The sequence below is a fragment of the Diabrotica virgifera genome, chromosome 1, assembly GCF_917563875.1.
Source record: "Diabrotica virgifera virgifera chromosome 1, PGI_DIABVI_V3a".
NCBI classification, from domain to species: domain Eukaryota; kingdom Metazoa; phylum Arthropoda; class Insecta; order Coleoptera; family Chrysomelidae; genus Diabrotica; species Diabrotica virgifera.
This window is the reverse complement of record NC_065443.1, coordinates 269,085,885-269,107,428: the sequence shown is the minus strand read 5'-3', so window position 1 is coordinate 269,107,428 and position 21,544 is coordinate 269,085,885. Positions and strand designations below refer to the sequence as shown.

The window sequence follows — 21,544 nt, the reverse complement described above, 5'->3', positions numbered from 1 at the left end:
CGGGAATACGTTCAGTAAATGCATGTCCAGACGGGGATGTAAATTACGGCGTGTCACGAGACGTAAATACAGTGTTTTGGTCGTTGTTGTGGCTACATGAGTTACAAATTTGGGGGGTCCGGACAAATAATCCCCGGACAAATAATCCCGGAAAAAAATCCCCACAAATTATCCCTGGACAAAAAATCCCCGGACAAAAAATCCCCACAAAAAATCCCGAACAAATAATCACCACAAATTTTTTTGGACAAAATATCCCTACAAAAAATCCCGGACCAAACATCCCCAAGAAATATTTGCTGCCGAATAGTTATCTAAAATTTTTTCCGAAATTTTAACAAATTTCGAGTTTCAATTCCATGCTGAAAACTTTAAATTTTACATGACAAAAGTGTGAGTTTTTTTTCAATAATTGTTGAAGATATGGGGAATGAGCTAAGGCTCCGTATTCATGTTAGGCGCTTAACGCACGTTTTGATAACGCGTGGTTACAACTACATACATTTTACAGAAGACCTTTGACATGCCAACGCGCGTTGTAGGTCATTAAGACGCGCGTTGGCATGTAAAAGGTCTCATGTAAAATGTATATAGTTGTAATCGCATGTTATCAAAATGCGCGTTAAGCGTCTGTCATGAAAACGGGGCCTTAGCTCATTCCCATATTTTCTACGATTTTTAAAAAACTCACACCTTTTTGTCATGTACAAACAAATAAATTTAACAAAAATATAACACAAATAAAGTTTTCAGCATTGAATTGGAATTCGAAATTTCCTAGATTCCAAAGTTAAATTAAAATCAATAATAGTCCAGGACGCATCTGTTTTGAGATGGATGTTGAGAAGTGACTCATATTTTTTTTTGCAGAAATTGCTTGAAAGTAACTCATATAATAATAATTGAGTTATCCTCCCACTCAAAAAGGTCCGGAACATTGTTTAAATAATCAAAATGTCAAAAAATGAAGGAAAAATTCGATATTTTTCTTCGTTTTTTGATTATAACTTTAAAAGTATTCACTTCCGAGAAAAGTTTCACTAAAATAAAAGTTGCGCAATTAACTTTCCTACAATATATAAATGGTTACACATTTTAAAAATTGTCACCCTTGTTGCAAAATGGCAATAATTTAAAAAAAACCATAAAAAAAACAAGTATTAGCATTTTACGTTTTTCAACCATTTCTGCTAAACGTAGGACCTTTGTATTTTAACCAGAAAAACTATATGATATAATAAAAGAATACAGTAAATTTTATTAAGCTCGGTTTAATAGATTTTGCAAAATAAATTTTGAAATCCAGCTTTAGCAAAGAAAATTCATTTATTCAAAATGTTGCAGCACTGAGAATAAAGCAGATAGCAAGTTAAAATTCTTCAACTTATAGAAAAACACTGTACCTTTCATTTTCAATTTGTAAAATTGAAATCGGTTAACTAACACGGCGTCCGGTATTCTTTTAAGATAAACAATAATTTTTGGTGCTACGCACAGGACAGCGGTGCTCGATTCACACAAGTTGATTTCCACCAACATTTCTTCCAATCTTTATCTAATATATTATTTTCTTACTCTATATTTTGTTGTATTTTAATATTTTAATTCCACAAAAAACAAACTAATTTGACTATTGTTTGTGATATATTGTTTAAACAATTGCATATGTTTAAAAATAATAAACTTTTATTCTCTAAGTTAAAATATATGAACAAAGAAAGTTTCTGCTAAAAGAAGTGTTATTTCAAAGGACCGAGTATGTGTTTTTATTTTGCAATAAACAAATTTACTTATTTATATCGAAATGTACTAAAAATTAAAATTTATCAATCCTTATCAAAGGTCATTGGAATGCCCAATCAGACCAAACATATCCGCTGTCCTGCGCGTAGCACCAAAAATTAATGTTTATTTAAAAAAATTCCTGACGCCGTGGTAGTTAACCGATTTAAATTTTGCAAACTGTAAATGAAAAGTACAGTATTACTCTATAAGTAAAAAAAATTAACTTGCTATCTTCTTTAGTTTCAGTCCTGCAACATTTTGAAAAAATGAATTTTTTTGCGAAAGCTAGATTGCAAAATTTATTTTGCAAAATCTATTAAACCGATCTTCATGAAATTTACAGTATATCAAATAGTTTCTCTGGATGAAATATAAAGGTTTAAGTTTATCATAAATGGTTGAAAAAGTTAAAATGCGAATACTTACTTGTTTTATTATGTTTTTTCGCAATTATTGCTATTTTGCAACAAGGGTGACAATTTTTAAAATTTTTACCTAATCCTATATTGTAGAACATTTAATTACGTAACGTTTATGTCAGTACAACTTGTCTCGGAAATGAATATTTATAATGTTATAATCAAAAAACGCAGAAAAAAATCGAATTTTTCCTTCATTTTTTGATATTTTGATTATTTAAACAATGTTCCAGACCTTTTTGAGTGGGAGGATAACTCAAATATAATTATATGAGTTATTTTTAAGCCATTTCTGCAAAAAAATATGAGTCACCTCTCAACATCCAAATGTACTAATATTTTTACAGATGCGCCCTGGTCTATAACTAACTGACTTCAGATCCATTCTTAAAAGACTTATTCACACGAATAACACAACATTGTGGTATATTATTTGTCATTGGTATCTTCGAACACCATTTTCAAGGCCTGTTTTCCGCCAGACGATTTGTAGAGAAAACCGGAAATATGAGAGGCATTCAATGTAACATAAAGCGTCCCAAACCCAAATCAAATATTGTCAGGTTTCTTTGAGCACGGAAATAGCATTATATAAAAGAACATCAAATCCTTCACTCCGCCGAGCGCCGTTCTATTGTATCTGAAATAATAATTGAATAATATAAAGGAAGGTTTCACAAATCTCAAAAAAAACTTACTCTATGATAAAAGTCTAATAAGTCAGGAAATAAAACTCGAAATTATTTACCCTCTGAGCTTTTTAAGTTGGAAAAATACAGCATAACAGAGTGGCGACATACTCGACAAGGGAAATCTAAATTGCATTATTTCACGTCCTGTCATCCACCGTGATAATAATTTTAGCGAACTATTTCCTTTAATATCCACCAAAGGTGAATAAAGTATAAACCAAAAGAAAAGAAAAGATGGTTCAGATTTGATTACAGTACACAGCCTCTACTATGTTCTTATACGTATTTCGGAATAACGGTTTCCTCATTCGAGCACCTGGGTAGAGGCACTGAACTGAAATCAAATCCTTTCATCTTTTCCTGGTAATTATCAGCGGTAATTGCACAAGAGCTCTGAAATTATTGAATTTTTCCCGAGTGACACTTTGACAGTTTTAATTTCACGAGCCGAAGGCGAGTGAAATTATGTCAAAGTGTCACGAGAGCAAAAATTCTATATTAATTTCAGAGGTCGAGTGCAATTTGTTGCGATTATTTCATGAATAAAACTGTTCAAAACCAAAATTTTATTGTAATTCATTTATGTAAGTATAGACTAAGAGCCGCTATAGGTGAAATTTCTTAATCATTTTAGGCACGATGGGACCCTATAACTTAAATAGTAGAACCTAAAAGAAAACGTTTGAACACTGTGCCGTCACTTTTCAGTGGCACATGCGTCGACAGTGGCGCATCAAAATTTCCACTTATGGACGGGATAAATAAATTAAAAGTTAACAGAACTTACTAACAGAATTACATTTTTTTTATTTTTTTAGTTCTATGTGATTAACACATAGGATTCAGCGTGATTTTAACCCACCACCCCCTTCCCCCTGCCCCCACCATCAAAAACTTCATTTTTCGTTTTTATTTTTTTTTGGTGGGATGCAATCAATTTTAAAATTTCAAAAAATTCACACGCATAGCTAAGACTTTTATAAAACATGCCTATTTTTTATAGACCCATAGGTAGAGTGTACATAACCTCAAAAAATTAAAAGAAATTTTTTTTTTGAAAAAAGCGTATAACTTTTTTTTAGGAATAGCTGCAGGTCTAATTTTTTCTTAATCTTGTGTGTTTTATGAAACACTATATTTTTAATTTTTTTTCAGATTTTTCTGTAAGTTTCGCCACCTTAAAAAATCCGAAAAACTGTTTTTTGGGGGGTTTTGGGGGATTTTCCCTATTTTATAAAATTCATGATATATCAAATCAATTTTGTTTTTATAGGTTATATGTAACTTGAAATAACTGAGTCCTTTAGAATATTTAAAAATCAGAAAAACACGTTCAAACCCCCCAAAACCCCCTTAAAAAACAGTTTTTTGGATTTTTGAAGGTGACCAGCGTTACAGAAAAATCTGAAAAAAATCAAAAATATAGTGTTTGATAAAATACACAAGACTGAGAAAAAATTAGATCTGCAGATTTCCCCAAAAAGAAGTTATATGCTTTTTTCCAAAAAAAAAAAAAAAAAAATTTAATTTTTTGAGGTTATGTACACTCAACCTACAGGTCTATAAAAAAATAGACGTGTTTTATAAAAGTCTTAACTATGCGTGTGAATTTTTTGAAATTTTAAAATTGATTGCATCCCACCAAAAAAAATAAAATCGAAAAATAAAGTTTTTGATGGTGGGGGAAGGGAGAAGGGGGTAATGGGTTAAATTACTATGAGTCTTATGTCTTAGTCACATAGAACTTAAAAAAATAAAAAAAATTAAATTCTGTTAATGAGTGAGGGTATTTTTTAATTTATGTATCCCGTCCATAAGTGGAAAGTTTGATGCGCCACTGTAGACGCATGTGCCACTGAAAAGTGACGGCACAGTGCTCAAACGTTTTCTTTTAGGTTCTACTATTTAAGTTATAGGGTCCCGTCGTGCCTAAAATGATTAAGAAATTTCACCTATAGCGGCTCTTAGTCTAGTACCATTAAACACACAGTTTGTATAAATATTTGACGATTGAAAGTCATCACTTTTATAATTTTTAAAACATTAATTGTCATTAATGTCACTGAATTTATTTTTTCTTAGCAACGAAGGGCATCTGACGTAATATACTTAACGACGAGAGATTATAAAAATTATCGATTTAATTCAGATTTCTGTAGCTTTCTATTGGTCAGAATCTCCTATGAATGAAATAATCAAAATAATTACCAAAGATGCTACTAGCACCATCTATGAATCAAAAGTCTAATAAGTCAGGAAACAATATTCGAAATTATTTATCCTCTGAGCTTTTTAACCTTTAACTACACGCGCTGGCGTATTTTGTACGCCAGATTTAAGAATTCTACTGCAAATATATTTAAAAATTTAATTTTTGCCCTTGTTTATCTCTCTAACCTATCACTGGAATGTGCTTTACAATTTGGTTTTAGTTTCGTTATAATCGGCGTTCTGGGAAGATCGTAATTTACAGTTTATTATTTTTTGTTTCCGGTGGTGGACAATATACGCCACGATTATATTAATATAAGTCGTAATATAAGTACATAATTCAATTGTTTTTTAGTCATTATGTCACAAAATATATTTTTCTTTATAAACAATACTTTTTCTCCTGTAAAAAATCACATTCCAAAAAATTTTTATTAGTAATTTTATTTATCATGGAATCCAGTTATTCCATGATTCCAGTTATAAATACCAATTGGCTTACTGAGAAGGAACTTCAAGTATTCACTGATAGTCCTGTCGCCAGGGGGGGTACAACGGCCTCGTTAATTCAGATGAACTTACTCAAGTTTTTTTTATGTATTTTGACCCGTAGAACACAAATTTTTTGGGTAACAGTTGATCCGGATGTCGATAAGATTGTTATAGACCAAGAACTTGAGGAATCAAATAACAGCGATTTTTGGCAAAACAAAACAATATTTTGTATTTTTTGAGCCATTTTAAGTAAAAAATATTTCTACAAGTTTTTTCGCAGGATGCACAGTTTTCGAGATAAACGCGGTTGAACTTTAAAAAAATCGAAAAATTGCAATTTTTGAACCCGAATAACTTTTGATTAAAAAATAAAATAGCAAGTCTGCTTACCGCATTTGAAAGTTTAAGTTAAATTATATCGGTTTTAATTATTTGCATTGGTAAAAATTTATTTTTTTATTGTTTAACAAAGCTATAAACACGTAGGGTTTCCCGTGCTTTTACATGCGTTTTAACGCATGTAACGTAGAAATAGTCTTGATTGCACTAGTACCTATTCTACCTACTCGTTCGATTTTAAATGAGAAATCATAGAAACATCACTCACGCACTAGTTGTTTGTAGCTTTGTTTAACAATAACACAATAAATTTTTAGCAATGCAAATAATCAAAACCGACATAATTTGACTTGAACTTTCAAAGGCGCTAAGCAGAATTGCTATTTTATTTTTTAATCAAAAGTTATTCGGGTTTAAAAATTGCAGTTTTTCGATTTTTTGAAAGTTCAACCGCGTTTATCTCGAAAACTGTGCATCCTACTAAAAAACTTGTAGAAATATTTTTTGCTTAAAATGACCCAAAAAATACAAAATATTGTTTTGTTTTGCCAAAAATCGCTGTTATTTGATTCCTCAAGTTCTTGGTCTATAACAATCTTATCGACATCCGGATCAACTGTTACCCAAAAAATTCGTGTTCTACGGGTCAAAATACATAAAAAAAACTTGGGTAAGTCCATCTGAATTAACGAGGCCGTTGTACCCCCCCTGGCGACAGGACTATGATGCCGAATAAGGTTTATAACAAACAACTAAGTGTATTTTTTCAAAAAAAAAAATAAACAGATCCGCTGTTTTAAGTGTATTTTCTTGTGGCGTGTAAAGTACGCCACGCGTGTAGTTATGTGATAACTTGATGCGCGGGTAGTTAAAAGTTAAGTTGGAAAAATATAGCATAACCGAGGGGCGAAATACTCAACAAGGGAAATCTAAATTGCATTTCACGTCCTGTCATTAACCGTGAAAATAATTTTAGCAAACTATTTCCTTTAATATCTACCAAAGGTGAATAAAATATAAACTAAAAGAAAAAAAAGATGGTTCAGATTTGATTACAGTACAGAGCCTCTACTACGTGCTTATACGTATTTCGGAATAAGTGTTTCCTCATCGGAGCACCTGAGTAGAGGCACTGAACTGAAATCAAATCCTTTCATCTTTTCCGGGTCATCATCAAAATAATTACGAAGGATGCTATTAGCACCATCAATGAATCAAAAGTCTAGTAAGTCAGGAAATAAAATTCGAAATTATTTAACCTCTGAGCTTTTTAAGTTGGAAAAATAAAGCATATTAGAGTGGCTTTGGTAATTATTTTGATAATTACCCGGAAAGGATGAAACAATTTGATTTCAGTTCAGTGCCTCTACCCAGGTGCTCCGATGAGGAAACGGTTATTCCGAAATACGTATAAGCACATAGTAGAGGCTCTGTACTGTAATCAAATCTGAACCATCTTTTCTGTTATTTTTATTTGGAATTGAATTATATTGGAGGCTTTTAAAATGATTAGTATCTTGAAAATTTTATCCCAAGATTCGTAGTATACAGCGTGAGTAAGGAGGAATGCACCAAACTTTAGGAATGTATAATATACGTAGAAATAATCAAAAATAATTGGTATGTTGTTATTCGATTTTCATTTGTTTTCGAGTTATAGCGAAAATTACACTCACCCATTTGTCTACTTCTTCTTCTTCTTTTGCCCTTTAATTCGTCCAATTCTGAACATAGGCTTCCCCCAGTTTCCTCCATTCGCTTCTGTTTAGTGATTTCTGTTTCCAGTGCGTTCCTCCTATCTTTTTAATGTCGTCTTCCCATCTCATCTGGGGTCGTCCTCTTGCTCTCTTTCCTGTCCATGGTCTCCATTGTTGTATCGTGCTATTCCACCTATTGTCCGTTTGTCTAGCGTTATGAACTGCGAAGCTCCATTTTAGCCTGGTTATATGCTGGCCTGCGTCTTTGACTTTTGTTCTATTTCTGACCCAGTTGTTTTGCTTTTTGTCTGTCAATTTTACTCCTAACATTGCTCTCTCCATGGCTCTTTGTGTCTTTATTATTTTATCCATGTTTGCCTTGGTCAAGGTCCATGTTTGGCATGCGTATGTGAGAATTGGGAGTATGCACTGGTCAAACACTCTTGTTTTTAAGTATTGTTGTATTTTTTTATTCTTTAGGACCCATTTTAATTTTCCAAATCCTACCCAGGCTAATCTGACCCTTCTTTTTACCTCCGCTGTTTGGTTTTCCTTATTTATTTTTATAATCTGTCCCAAATATATATAATCATTAACCGCTTCTATTGTGGTGTCGTTTAGTATTACGTTTCTATTGTCTTGTGTGTTTGTCATTGTTTTTGTTTTGGCAAAATTCATTTTTAGACCTATTTGTTCGGATTCATTTGCTAGTTCGGTTAGCATGGTTTGTAGTTCTTCAAAACTTGATGCTATGACTACTACATCGTCTGCATATCTTAGGTGGTTTAGTTTCTTTCTATTTATGTTTATTCCCATGTTTGTCCATTCCACTGTTTTGAAAACATCTTCCAGTGCTAATTTAAATAGTTTAGCTTATAAAAGTGATGACTTTCAATCGTTAAATATTTATAAAAACTGTGTGTTTAATGGTACTTACATAAATAAATTACAATAAAATTTTGGTTTTGAACAGTTTTATTCATGAAATAATCGCAACAAATTGCACTCGACCTCTGAAATTAATATAGAATTTTTTCTCTCGTGGCACTTTGACATAATTTCACTCGCCTTCGGCTCGTGAAATTAAAACTGTCAAAGTGTCACTCGGGAAAAATTCAGTAATTTCAGAGCTCTTGTGCAATTACTACTGATTATTTTTTTAATGATTTTAACTTCCAATCGTATAGTAAGATATTTGATCACGAGTTTAATTCTGTCCAATCAGATAAAAATTATACTGAGAATTATCAACTGTAGAAAATTACCGATAGAATTATTTTAAGTAGGTTGTTTCTGTTTAATGGCAACCAGTTTCCTAGTTTTGACAACTATCACTTTTAAGAAAATATCCATAATATACGTATTAAAAAAATAATCTTACGAATATCACACGACAGTAAGAATAAATAAGAAAATAATGCTTAATTTTTACTCAAATTTGTTGTCATTGGGCAATAGCCAGTCGAGCACTGCTGGCTCTCGTGTCTATTGCCAGACAGCAAATTTTCGAAAAACTGTCGCATTATTTTCAATTTATTCTCACTCTCTTGTGATATTATACCCGATAATTTTTGATAATTTCCCGTCGTCAAGTATATTACGTCAGATGCTCTTCGTTGCTATGAAAAAATACATTCAGTGACATTAATGACAGTTATTAATGTTTTAAAAATTATAAAACTGATGACTTTCAACCGTCAAATATTTATAACAACTGTGTGCAAAATTGTACTAATTTGTACTTACATAAATAAATTACAATAAAATTTTGGTTTTGAACAGTTTTATTCATGAAATAATCGCAACAAATTTCACTCGATCTCTAAACTTAATATAGAATTTAAGAGCTCTTGTGCGATTATCACTGATAATTGCATAGTAGAAATCGAAAACTGCACTGCCACGTTTTTAATAATTGTTGAATTTGACAACCGCATACTAACAACAGCTTTGTTTATTTAATATGTCAACTTGGCATTTCATATATTTGCAAATATTTTTCTATAAAAATGTCTCGTTTTGGCACTGAATCTGTAGAGTCCATTAAAAACGCTATTAATAAAATTGAGCCAATAAATACAACCAATAACAAACAGTACGTTTGTACTGTTTTCAGTACTGGCGTCAATTTACGCAGTTTTGTGTTGAGAGAAACTACACTTTTAACGAAGAGAACCAAATTGGTAAAACTCGACAATAAGTTTCACTTTCTTCGAGTAATTTTCTCCCTAAATTACACTCGTGCATCAAAATGATCAGATAATTGAACTTTCAAGTGTATTGCCTTTTAAAAACTACTCTCGTTTATTTTCACATCTTTGCGAAAGAGCCCGGCTCCGAAGGAGAAGGGAAAATAAAATCAACTCTAGCAGTTTTTAGGAAATACGCTTTCAAGCAAAATTATCGATAATTTTGATGCACTTGTGTAATAGGTCTGGATCCCGCGTATGAAAAAAAAGTTGATTAACCCATTAACCGCCAAGCAAAGAAATACTGCAATAATATGTAATATATCTGATTAACTAGAGTAAAGTAAACTTAAACATTCGTAAAAAAATTATTTTACACTTTGATAATGGCAGGTGTCACAACAACAAAATGGTTCGTTTTCGAACCTTTGGCGGAAATGAGATATAAAAATTGAAATACACAATTTTATTTTTTGTGAAAAGTCTCAAAACATTTAGAGTGTAAATGGACCTGGAAGTTTTGATAAACAAAAATAGTATGGTTAGAACATTGCCTACACCTTCTTCAGCTTCTTTCTCAAAAACGAAGTCGAACGGCCCTCTATCTTTTTTAGAAATTATTTTAGATATTTCCAGTTTACACTTTCCAATCCTGTATCTTGCACTGTGCCAGTTGCATAAATTCGACAAATCGACTTATTGTCTACAACACTACACAGCCTCCCTTATGTAGCCCCCTCCCCCACCCTAGATTATAACAAAACTCAATACCAGACTACCCGTCTTTCTAAAGGTACGTATCCACTACGTTCGTAATATTGGACCACCGAGGCACTGCCGCACGGTCGTTGGCGCACTGTTGCACGGTCCGGGAGCGCCAACCATCCAATATATTCACGAACCTCTTGCACTCCGCGCTCCCTGCAACTGCTCCAATCGATACGGTATGCGCTCCTCTACATATAAACCGACACCAATTGGAACGCCGAGGCGGAGCGCGCACTGTTGCACGGTCCGGGAGCTCCAACCATCCACTATGTTCACAAACTTCTTGCGCTCCGCGCTCCCTGCAACTGCTCCGATCTACATGCATGCGCTCCTCTACATATAAACCGCCACCTATTGGACCGTTGAGGAGGAGCGCACACTGTTGCATGGTCCGAGAGCGCCAACCATCCACTATGTTCACGAACTTCTTGCGCTCCGCGCTCCCTGCAACTGCTCTAATCGATACGGTATATGCTCCCTTACATATAAATTGTCCACAGATTGGAGCGCCGAGGCAGAGTGCGCACATTTGCACAGTCCGGGAGCGCCAAACGTGTCCACTATGTGGAGCAGTTGAAGGAGCTCGGAGCGCAAGCCTAGTGGATACGTGTTTTTACACATAATAAAGAAATATCCCAACAAATTACTGCCTGTGCATCACCTTGACTTATTCCTGATCAGACAGGATTATATGTCGACTTCCGCCAATGGTTCGTTATCGAACCATTATTTTCAAACACGAGATTTGATGACTCAGAAAATATTTTTTTTGTATTTTTATAACAATTGGTGTACAAATAGGTTAAAAAAATAATGTTTTAATTTATTTGACCATAAAAGTGTTATGCCAATAAAATTACTACAGTAAAAATAAAGTTGTGTCGAAGGATTGAAAATGTCGGACATTTAGAAAATATTTTTGTGATGAAAGCACGAGTTTGGAAATTAAACAAAATTAAATTTAGTTACACTTATATCTTGTGGTTACTTAAAAAATACAAAGATTTAAAAAAAAATAACGAATTGTGAAAAAAAATTCTACAAAAAAATGGTGCGTTTTCGCACCTTTGGCGCTAAATGGGAGCAAGCTGAAAATTTGTTAATAGCTTAAGGGTGTCTAGTCGGACAAACTGTGATATATAGGAACACTGGAACAGGGGAAGTTTTAATTGTGGAACAGGCTAAAAATTTGGGATGGCCAGACCACGAAAACGTCACATGTATTTTGTCCAACAGAACTTCCAATTGATTTGTTACCCTTTCATTAAACCCTCATGCAAAAATCAGACTGCTATTTATCACCTGTCATAATTCCCATCATTTGACATATTCTACCTGTTCCACTCATTATAATTCCCATTTGGTGATAAATAGCAGCCTGATTTTTGCAGGACAGTTTAATGAAAGGGTAAAAAATCAATTGGAAGTTCTGTCGGACAAAATACATGTTACTTTTTCGTGGTCTGACCATTCCAAATTTTTAACCTGTTCCACAATTAAAACTTTCCCTGTTCCAGTGCTCCTATATATCAAAGTTTGTCCGACTAGACACCCTTAAGCCATTAACAAATTTTCAGCTTGCTATTAATCAACTTTTTTTCATACGCGGGATCCAGAACTATAATTACCCCCGATAATAATACATAGTTGTAATTTTTCATTAATTAAATTATAAAAATGTTCTTATAAGGTAAAAGAGTATTTTTCGTTTTCCTTTTCCTTTTCGCATTCGTCATCATCGTCGAATCCATACCGTTGCGAGGTATTCATAATCCATCTGTAGGGTGCTTACCTTGCTGAAGACTCTTTTTGTTATTTGGATTAATTAATAACTTTGTATAAGTTATTTTGATTAGCCTTTCTGATTAACCTTTTTTTGATTAACCCTTTTGATTACTCTATTATTGCCTCTTCGTTTTTAATTTCAAATATCTCTAAGGGCCGGTTGTTCGAACGCTAATCAAGAAGTTGATTATAATCAATCAGTTTCTTGTAATCAATTTTCTTGATGGGAATCAAATCAAGACATCAAAAATACATGTAAAACACCAATCATTCATTGATTGTAGGTAAATTATTAAAAATTGCTTATTGTTATTATTGATTTGTAAGTAAAAACAAGAAATTAACGTCAGAAAGAGTTTAATTATGGTCTATTTGAAATTAAAACCAAATTAATAAAATAAATCAGTCAACATAACCTCAAAATGTGACATCTGTCAGAAGTAGGCTTAATCAAATAGAATTGTAATTAAATATTTGATAATGATCAGTGGATTGCATTTTTGATTAGCGTTCGAACGCTAATCAAAAATGATCATTATCAAATATTTAATTACTGTCACCAACTGTCAATGTCAACTTTTATTGGGTTGCTGAAATCATAATTATTGATTACAATTATGAAATTAGTTAATCAATTATGTTAATAATTGTTATGTTAATTGATTAAATAATCTCATAATTATAATCAATAATGTTTTCAGCAACAAAATAAACGTTGACATTGACAGTTGGTGACAGTAATTAAATATTTGATAGTGATTATTGTTGATTAGCGTTCGAACAACCGGCCCTTAAACTAATGAATTTATCGTTAAAAATGGAAAGTGGATTATTTACCTAGAAAGTATTGGAGAATCTAAAAATTATGCTAAGATAGCAGTTCCGTCAGTGGCACAGAATTTGGGAAGGTCAACGATTTACCCCGTCGTACGCCTCTGGTAGTTGGCAGAAACTTTTGTTTAACATAATTTAGTAAGCTGTACAGTACCTACATACACTGTCTGTTAAGTAGGTATGATAAGGGTATGTCAAATAGTCAAAAAGGAAGGGGCATTTATAAAGGGACATTATAAATTATACATTAAGAAATTTACCTATACTAAATCACAATAAAATGCACTATTTTTTTTATAGAAATAAACAAACCAAGACACATGAATGTTACTAGGAGTACTCCCAAATCATGAAATTGGTTTGTTTATTTCTAGTGCATTTTGATTGTAATTTTAGTTTAGTATTTTTTTTTCATTCATTCAATCACTCATTCATGTATTTATTAATTTATTTATTCAACGATTTTCTCTATACGCTATTGTATAATTAGTAATTGTTCCATAGATATTTTTGAATTGAAATCGTCAATATTAATCTGGTATGATCTTCCTTATATAAAAACCAATTTATATATTAACCACAAAAAAATTTAATGTAATATTTAAATGCACTTGAGATTTCCCATTTGTTAGAATTTTTCACTAATTTCCGTTCGATTTTACCCGAAAACACCTGAGTCTAGACTGACATCTAACTGTATTCTGAAAGTGGGTCATGTTGATTCATTTACCTAGATTTTATTCAATCATTGATACCCAGCCTGCAGTCGGATTGGTAATTTGATAATGATATGTATAAAAACCTGTTTGAGAATGTTTAATACGACCATCCTTTTGTTTGATGTCGTAAAGTTGGATATCGTTCTACACGACCGTTCTATGTCAGGACTGGGTTAGATTTCAGTGATTGTAGGTATACCTACTGAATTAACTCTTGGAAAGCTTTTTACACGATGCTTAAAATTTGTTTTTTCTTGCCAATACACATTTTACACATATTTTTTTTTTCATCAGTATTTATTTTATAAAATATCAAAAGGTTATATTGGTACATAACGAACATAATAAAGGAAGTTCCAGAATCAACATAAAACTGGTGTACAGTGGAACCTCGATAACAGGGATTAATCAGGACCGCGGCCGATCCGGGTTATCGAAAATCCGGGTTAGCCGGAGAATATGATAAAAATTAATAAAATACGGTATACTTACAGATAAACTCCGTTATAATTGAAATAACATGAAATATAGGTATATATGCATAGTACCTACACATCCAAATTATTAAAAACACGCAAACACAAATCTAAGCAAACGGAAGCAAACAATACAAGACTGTACTACACACAATACACTCACAATCGGAACGATGTTATTAACAGTGAAAACTAATATCATTGCTTAAAAAATATTTTTTTAAATAGTCTTTTAGTCTTTTTTAAACAATGCAAAGACAGTTTGAAATAAATCAAGAAATAACAGGTGCCTATTGTTTACAATAAATCCGAGGCAATGACCGTCGCTCTGCCGCCGCCGCCGTGTGCCATGAGTCATTTTTACTATCGTATACATAGTTCAAATTACACAAATACACATTATCTCTCAAATATTATATTAAATACTATCTTTTGCAAGATAATTCGCATGGAATTTCCCAGATTAAGAGACTGGGACGATATCAAGCACAAAATAATCTGGGGAATTCCATCCGAATTATCTTGCAACGAATAGTACATTTTTATTGTTGAAATGTTTGTCTGATGAAAATCGGTCCGGGTTAGCCGGACTTCCGGGTTATCGGGGGCCGACCTATCGGGGTTTTACTGTATATGAGTTTGAAATGGTAGAACACTTTAAATACTTTGGGGTGTCAGTTAATGGAAATAATGATATAAATATAATAATCAGTGAAACCGATAATAACCTATAATCACCTATGATTATTGAAACCGGGCAGGAAACAGAACCTACTGGAAATATAACAACTTCCTCAAAGATAAGAAGCTTACTCCGAATATTAAACTGATTATTTCATTCATAGAGATTCTGACCGATAGAAAGCTACAAAAATAAAAATTACATCGATTATTTTTTAATGATTTTAACTTCCAATCGTGTAGTAAAATTGTTCATCACGTGTTTAATTCTGTCCAATCAGCTTATTATTACATCGGTAATTTTTTACTGTAGATAATTACAATGGGAGTTTTTTTATGTAAATTGTTTCTGTTTAATTGCAACCAGTATCCTAGTTTTGACAACTGTCACATTTATGAAAATATCCATAATAAACTTTTAATTCTGCAACTAACGTTAAATTGTCACGAGGAGAACACAAATCGGCAAATTTATGCGTTCAAGTTTACTTCGGTAAGATTATTTTATGAATAAAACTGTATTTATAAATCATTTTAACTAATATTCTATTATCTATTATCTTTGTCTATATATTTGCTAAACTATGATGTTTACTTTTATAAGTTAAAAAATGTGTGTCACACTGATTGGAATTAATGCCACTGAATGTTTTTATCCAAAGACATGAATTTTATATGTAAATATTATAATTAGTATTACTCCTATAAAGTAACTAGGTCCATTTTTCCGTTGGAACTCTACCAAGCTGTAGACGGAGTTGTGAATAGCAACTTTTTAGAATTCCCTCTTGTCTTCACTGCAGCATCCATTTGGCTTGCAATTTTTAGAAGCCATGGAGGTGTTACCAGGAATAAGTTTTCAACTAAAAATCTTTTATTAATATTTTTATTATTTTTTAATATTATTATTAAAGTTGCTTTCCTGATGAGAACAAAAGAGTTCGAAATGGTCCATAGAAAGATGGTAATTATCTCTGAATCGAAATTAAATATAATGCCTTTTATCTACCTACGGTTTTACTCACGTATTGAGTACTAGGAAGCAGATTTGTTGATCTTTACCTCGGTGAATTGATATTTTGTATGTCTATACATTCATTAACCTATATTCATTGCAATTGTTAGAAGCATGGGAATAGGTATAAGAGAGAATCTGTTTCCGAATTAAGAAATCCAAAGATTTTATTATTTTTAAACATTTATTTGTTTGAAATTGGAGTCTTTTGGGTTTCGAAATTTTGTTAATAGAGGTCGCTATAGCGTCTTAATGTTAATTATATTTTGTAATTGGCACGAATGGCAAAGGTGTTTACTTTCGATTCAGAGCATCATTGCAGTTGCTTTCCTGATGAAAAAAAAAAAGAGTTCGAAATGGTCCATAGAAAGATGGTAACGATCTCTGAATCAAAATTAAATATAATAAAGTCGGTTCGCTAAACTCAGACACAACTGGTTGGTGATTTTAGTCGGTAATTTTTTTATTTTTGGCCAATTTTGCCAAAATAAGAAAATAATGCTCCACTTTTTCTCAAGATTGTTGTGATTGGGCAATAGCCACGCGAGCCCTGCGGCTTCTCGTGTCTATTGCCAGACAACAAATTTTCGAAAAATTATCGCATTATTGTCAATTTATTCTCACTGTCTTGTGATATTAATGCCGATCATTTTTGAGAATTTCCCGTCCTCAAGTATTACGTTAGATGCCCTTCGTCGTTACGCAAAAATATATTTAGTGACATTAATGACAATTAATGTTTTGCAACTGGTCACAGAGAACACCAAGAAACAGGTTTAGCAAATATTCAGGTGAAGATAACAATAAAATATTAGTTAAAATGGCTTAAAAACAGTTTTATTATAGAATCAGTTTTACCGAATTACTCTCGAGCTCATAAAAATTATCGATTTGTTTGGCCCTCGTGACACTTTGACATAATTTCACTTCCCTTCGGGTCCTGGAATTAAAACTGTCAAAGTATCACTCGGGACACAAATCGATAATTTTGGAGCTCTCGTGTAATTACTACTGAAAATTTACAGAGCAGCAATTAATCCAGTAATCACGCATGGTGCTGAAGTAATGTGTCTGACACAGAAAAATGAAGAAATACTGATGGTCCTAGAGAAAAAAATAATTTGGAGAATAGCAGGCCCACTAAACTTAGGTAATAATTAATTTAAAGAACTGATGAGCCACGAAGTAAGAGAACATTTGAAATGAGAAGACATCGTCAGATTTATCAAGGCACAGAGACTAGATGGATGAAACATATAGAAAGGATACATCCAGAAACATTTATGAAGAAATTTACCAAATGTAGACCTGTATCAGCAGACCACGAGAAAAACCCAAAACCAGATAGTCAAGGACCTTAAGAAGATGAAAGTTAGAGAATGGGTAACCATAAGCAAAGACAGGAACGAATGGAGAATAATTGTAGAAGATGCCAAGTAACACAACCAATTGTAAAACCATTAATGCGGACTGATTTGCTGCGACAAACGAACAGGAAGAGCCCAAAGAGGGCGACAATCACTCCGCTAAGAATGAAGATGCCATGATGGGGAGACGATGATTAGGTAGTACTGATTGACGTCTGCTAGGTCTAAGGTGAACTGAGTAACTCAATAACCGAGTTAAAAAATCAGAGTTCAGCTGGTCTGGCTGATAGCTCTCTATAAGGGTCCCTTGTATAGGTTTACAGATCAAGACCACAACGACAATGAAGGCATATACAAAAATTATTCAAAACGGCAAATTGGGCAGACGATACATCCCGGATTTTAGCGATAAGTACTTAGCCTCTCCGCCGGATGGCGCCACTATCGCAAATGAAGTGTACTGTAATTTAATGCATTCTCGTAGACGGCTAATGTCAAAATTTCAGCCAAATCGAAATTATGGTATTGTTGTGATTGCGTGTGAAAGTCAGCGTGTCCGCGGATTTTATTAAAATGGAAAAAGAGCAATATCGGTCGGTGATTCGATTCTTGTTTTTGGAAGGAAAAACACGCAGCGAAATCAAAGAACGCTTGGATGCTGTGTACAGTGACTCTTCTCCTTCGATGGCAACTGTCAAAAATTGGTTTAATGAGTTTCAACGTGGACGAACTTCGGTTTTTGATGAGCTACTCGTAGGTGCCCCGAAAAAGGCTACCACGGAGAGTAACGTGGCAAAAATCCACGATCTTGTATAGGCAGACCGCCGACTCAAGATGCGCGAAATAGCTCACACAATAGGCACCTCAAAAGACCGCGTAGGTCATATTCTGTATGAAATTTTGGACATGAGAAAACTGTCGGCGCGATGATTGCCGCGTTTGCTCACTTCAGACAATAAGCGCAACCGTGATACTACTCAAGAGCAGTGTTTGACGCTATTTACAAAGGAGTTTTTAGGTCGTTTCATCCGTCGACGAAACACGGATTCACTGGTAATACAGCCGAACCCGCTTATTGGAATAGCCTTCGTGCTAAGCAAAAATATTCTTATAACTGGGATATTCTAATAACCGATCGTTGGTGGCTTGCCGAAATAAATGTACCGAATATACGTAATCATAGTACATACCATGTTAACATGTATATTTTATGTATATGATTTTAGGTCTTTTTATGTCAATGATACAGTAGTGTAACTATTGGGTATTTATTTATTAAAAACCAAATTGCATTATATAATGTGGATGCATACAGGAATTAATATGAAATGTATACAATATATAGATGTGTAAATATTTTCTTAACAAAATACATATTTGTCTTGAAAAATAATAGGTAATTGTACTTGTTTTTTTTTTGTTACATAAACTACTGATCAGTTTTTTCTCTAAATTATAAAAATTAAAAAAATTCCCATTGGATTGACCCGCCAGAAAACTTCTTACCTACGAGCGGTTAGGATAGCCGATTAGCTGTTTCTAAAAATGTTTTTCTAACAGGCTAATGGGTGGCAATATACAGGGTGTTTCATTGGCAAAGTAACATACGTTAACTGTTGAAAGAGGAAACTTGGGCGGTGTCAAAAATACCATACTTGATGGGTCTTACTCCATTAATAACAAAGATACAGGGTGTTTTATCTATTTTGCCATTTTCTTAATTGGTTCATAACTTTTTAACCACACTGTATTTTTATTTTATATTTGGCACGCAAATATAATTTAAGGCGTACAATAAATTAATTTATTTACAATTGTAAAAAATCCAGGTCCGGATTAAAAAATATTGGAAAAATATTCCGACCCCAAAATAACACCCTGTACATTAAATTTTTTTAAAATGGATTTTTCAGTTGAAAAGAGGATAAAAAACTAAATTCAGCGGTATACTTTGAATTTTCGGCAAAATGATTTCTCTGGTGAAATTTTGAATTTGAATTCTCAAATTAAGTGAAATGCGAGAGCTCTAAGTACAAAAAAAATTGAAATACAACTTACAACTTGTCAACCACACTGTATATTGATTTTATTTTTACCACGCGAATATTCTTTTAGGTGACCAGTCAATTAATTTATTTACAATTATAAAAAATCCAGGTCCGGATTAAAAAATATTGTGTAAATGTTCCGACGCATAAAAACACCTTGTATATTAAATTTTTTTAAAATGGATTTTGCATTTGAAAAGAGGATGAAAAACAAAATTAGTGGTATACTTTGAATTTTCGGCAAAATGATTTTTCTGATAAAATTTTGAATTTGAATTCTGAAATTATGTGAATTGCGAAGCTCAAAGTAAAATAAAATAAAATATGACTTAATTTTAATTAATACCATTATTTAATCTAAATTGGTAAAATATTAACATTTGCACATATAACAATAATTTTTGATGACCCCCTCTGTGGCTCAGTGGTAAGAGTGCATACCTTTGGATCGAAAGGTCCGAATGGTCGTGAGTTAGAATCTCACCAGGGTCAGAAATTTTTCGTTTATTATAAATTAATAAATGAAAATAGTTTCTGTTCTTGTGAGATCGGCATTCACCGGAGGGACCGTGACCCGTCAAAATAGCCCGGTCAAAACAGACCCGTCAAAAAGGCCCCGTCAAAATAGACCGAACACAAAATAGCCTCGACAAAATAGCCCGCAAACAAAATAGCCCCGACAAAATAGATCGCACACAAAATAGCCCCGGTCAAAACAGCCCCGGCTAAAATAGCCCCGGCTAAAACAACCTCTTATAAACAATTACATAATTATTTATGCAAGGTGTCCAAAAACTTTTTTTTAATTTAAATTGTTTGACAAAAAGGAAGAATGTATTTAATTTATTTAATTTAAAATGCATTTTACTGTTGCCTGAAAGCAGAAAAAAATGTTTATATCATAAATAAACATTGATCTTCGCTTAACTTAAATGTTCAAACTTCCAAGAGGCAGGGAAGACAGGACTCGAGTTCTCTGAAAAGACCATTTTTATTTAATGTGGTTAAGATAAACATCTGACTTGAGGATAATTACCATTTCCGAAAAAATATATTTTTAATATGATTTCATGGTGAATTCTGAAGGGAGCTTTTTTGTCGGGGCTATTTTGTCAGTGCTATTTTGTCGGGGCTATTTTGTTGGCGGGCTATTATTCCGCGGCTATTTTGTCTGCAGGCTATTTTGTCGGAGCTATTTTGTGTGCGGGATATTATTTCGGGGCTATTTTGCCGGAGCTTTTTTGACGGGGCTATTTTGACGGGGTACCGGAGGGACCGCAGACGTTCGGACACAATTAGCGTCTCTTTGCAAAGACAATGACGTTGCCTTTGCAAAGTAACAAGACACTTACTCAACACGCACAGTACACATGACAGTAGGTATCTAACTACAAAAATTTACCGTTCCTACGTATAAAAAAATAATTTGTGATGGTGGTAATTTTGAATAAGTAGTTTAGTTTTGAATAGTTATTCTGCTGCAAATTTTCGCTGTTTTGTTATAATTTTTAGCTATTTTGTTGATTAAAGTGATGTATTCTTTATTGACATTTTATTATTTATTCATTATTTAAATATGCATATTCGCCAAAAACTATTTTTCACACATAATAAAAAACGCTAAAATATTAACATTTTACTAATTTAGATTAAATAATGGTATTAATTAAAATTAAGTCGCATTTTAATTTTTTCTACTTAGAGCTCTCGCAATTGACATAATTTCAGAATTCAAATTCAAAAGTTTACCAAAAAAAATCGTTTTGCCGAAAATTCAAAGTATACCACTAATTTTCTTTTTCATCCTCTTTTCAAATTTAATATCCATTTTAAAACAATTTAATATACAAGGTGTTTTTTTGGGTCGGAACATTTACACAATATTTTTTAATCCGGACCTGGATTTTTGATAATTGTAAATGAATTAATTGATTGGACACCTAAAAGAATATTCGGGTGTTAAATATAAAATCAATATACAGTGTGTTTGACAAGTTGTAAGTTGTATTTCAATTTTTTTCTAC

At 32.8% G+C, this 21,544-nt stretch overlaps 1 protein-coding gene across 1 annotated transcript in view; it reads left to right on the top strand.

Annotated features, from left to right (window-relative positions):
• The window catches only part of LOC114329545 (uncharacterized), a 368,468-nt gene that overhangs the window by 129,289 nt on the left and 217,635 nt on the right, over window positions 1-21,544 (top strand). The gene's annotated exons all lie outside the window — the stretch shown is intronic.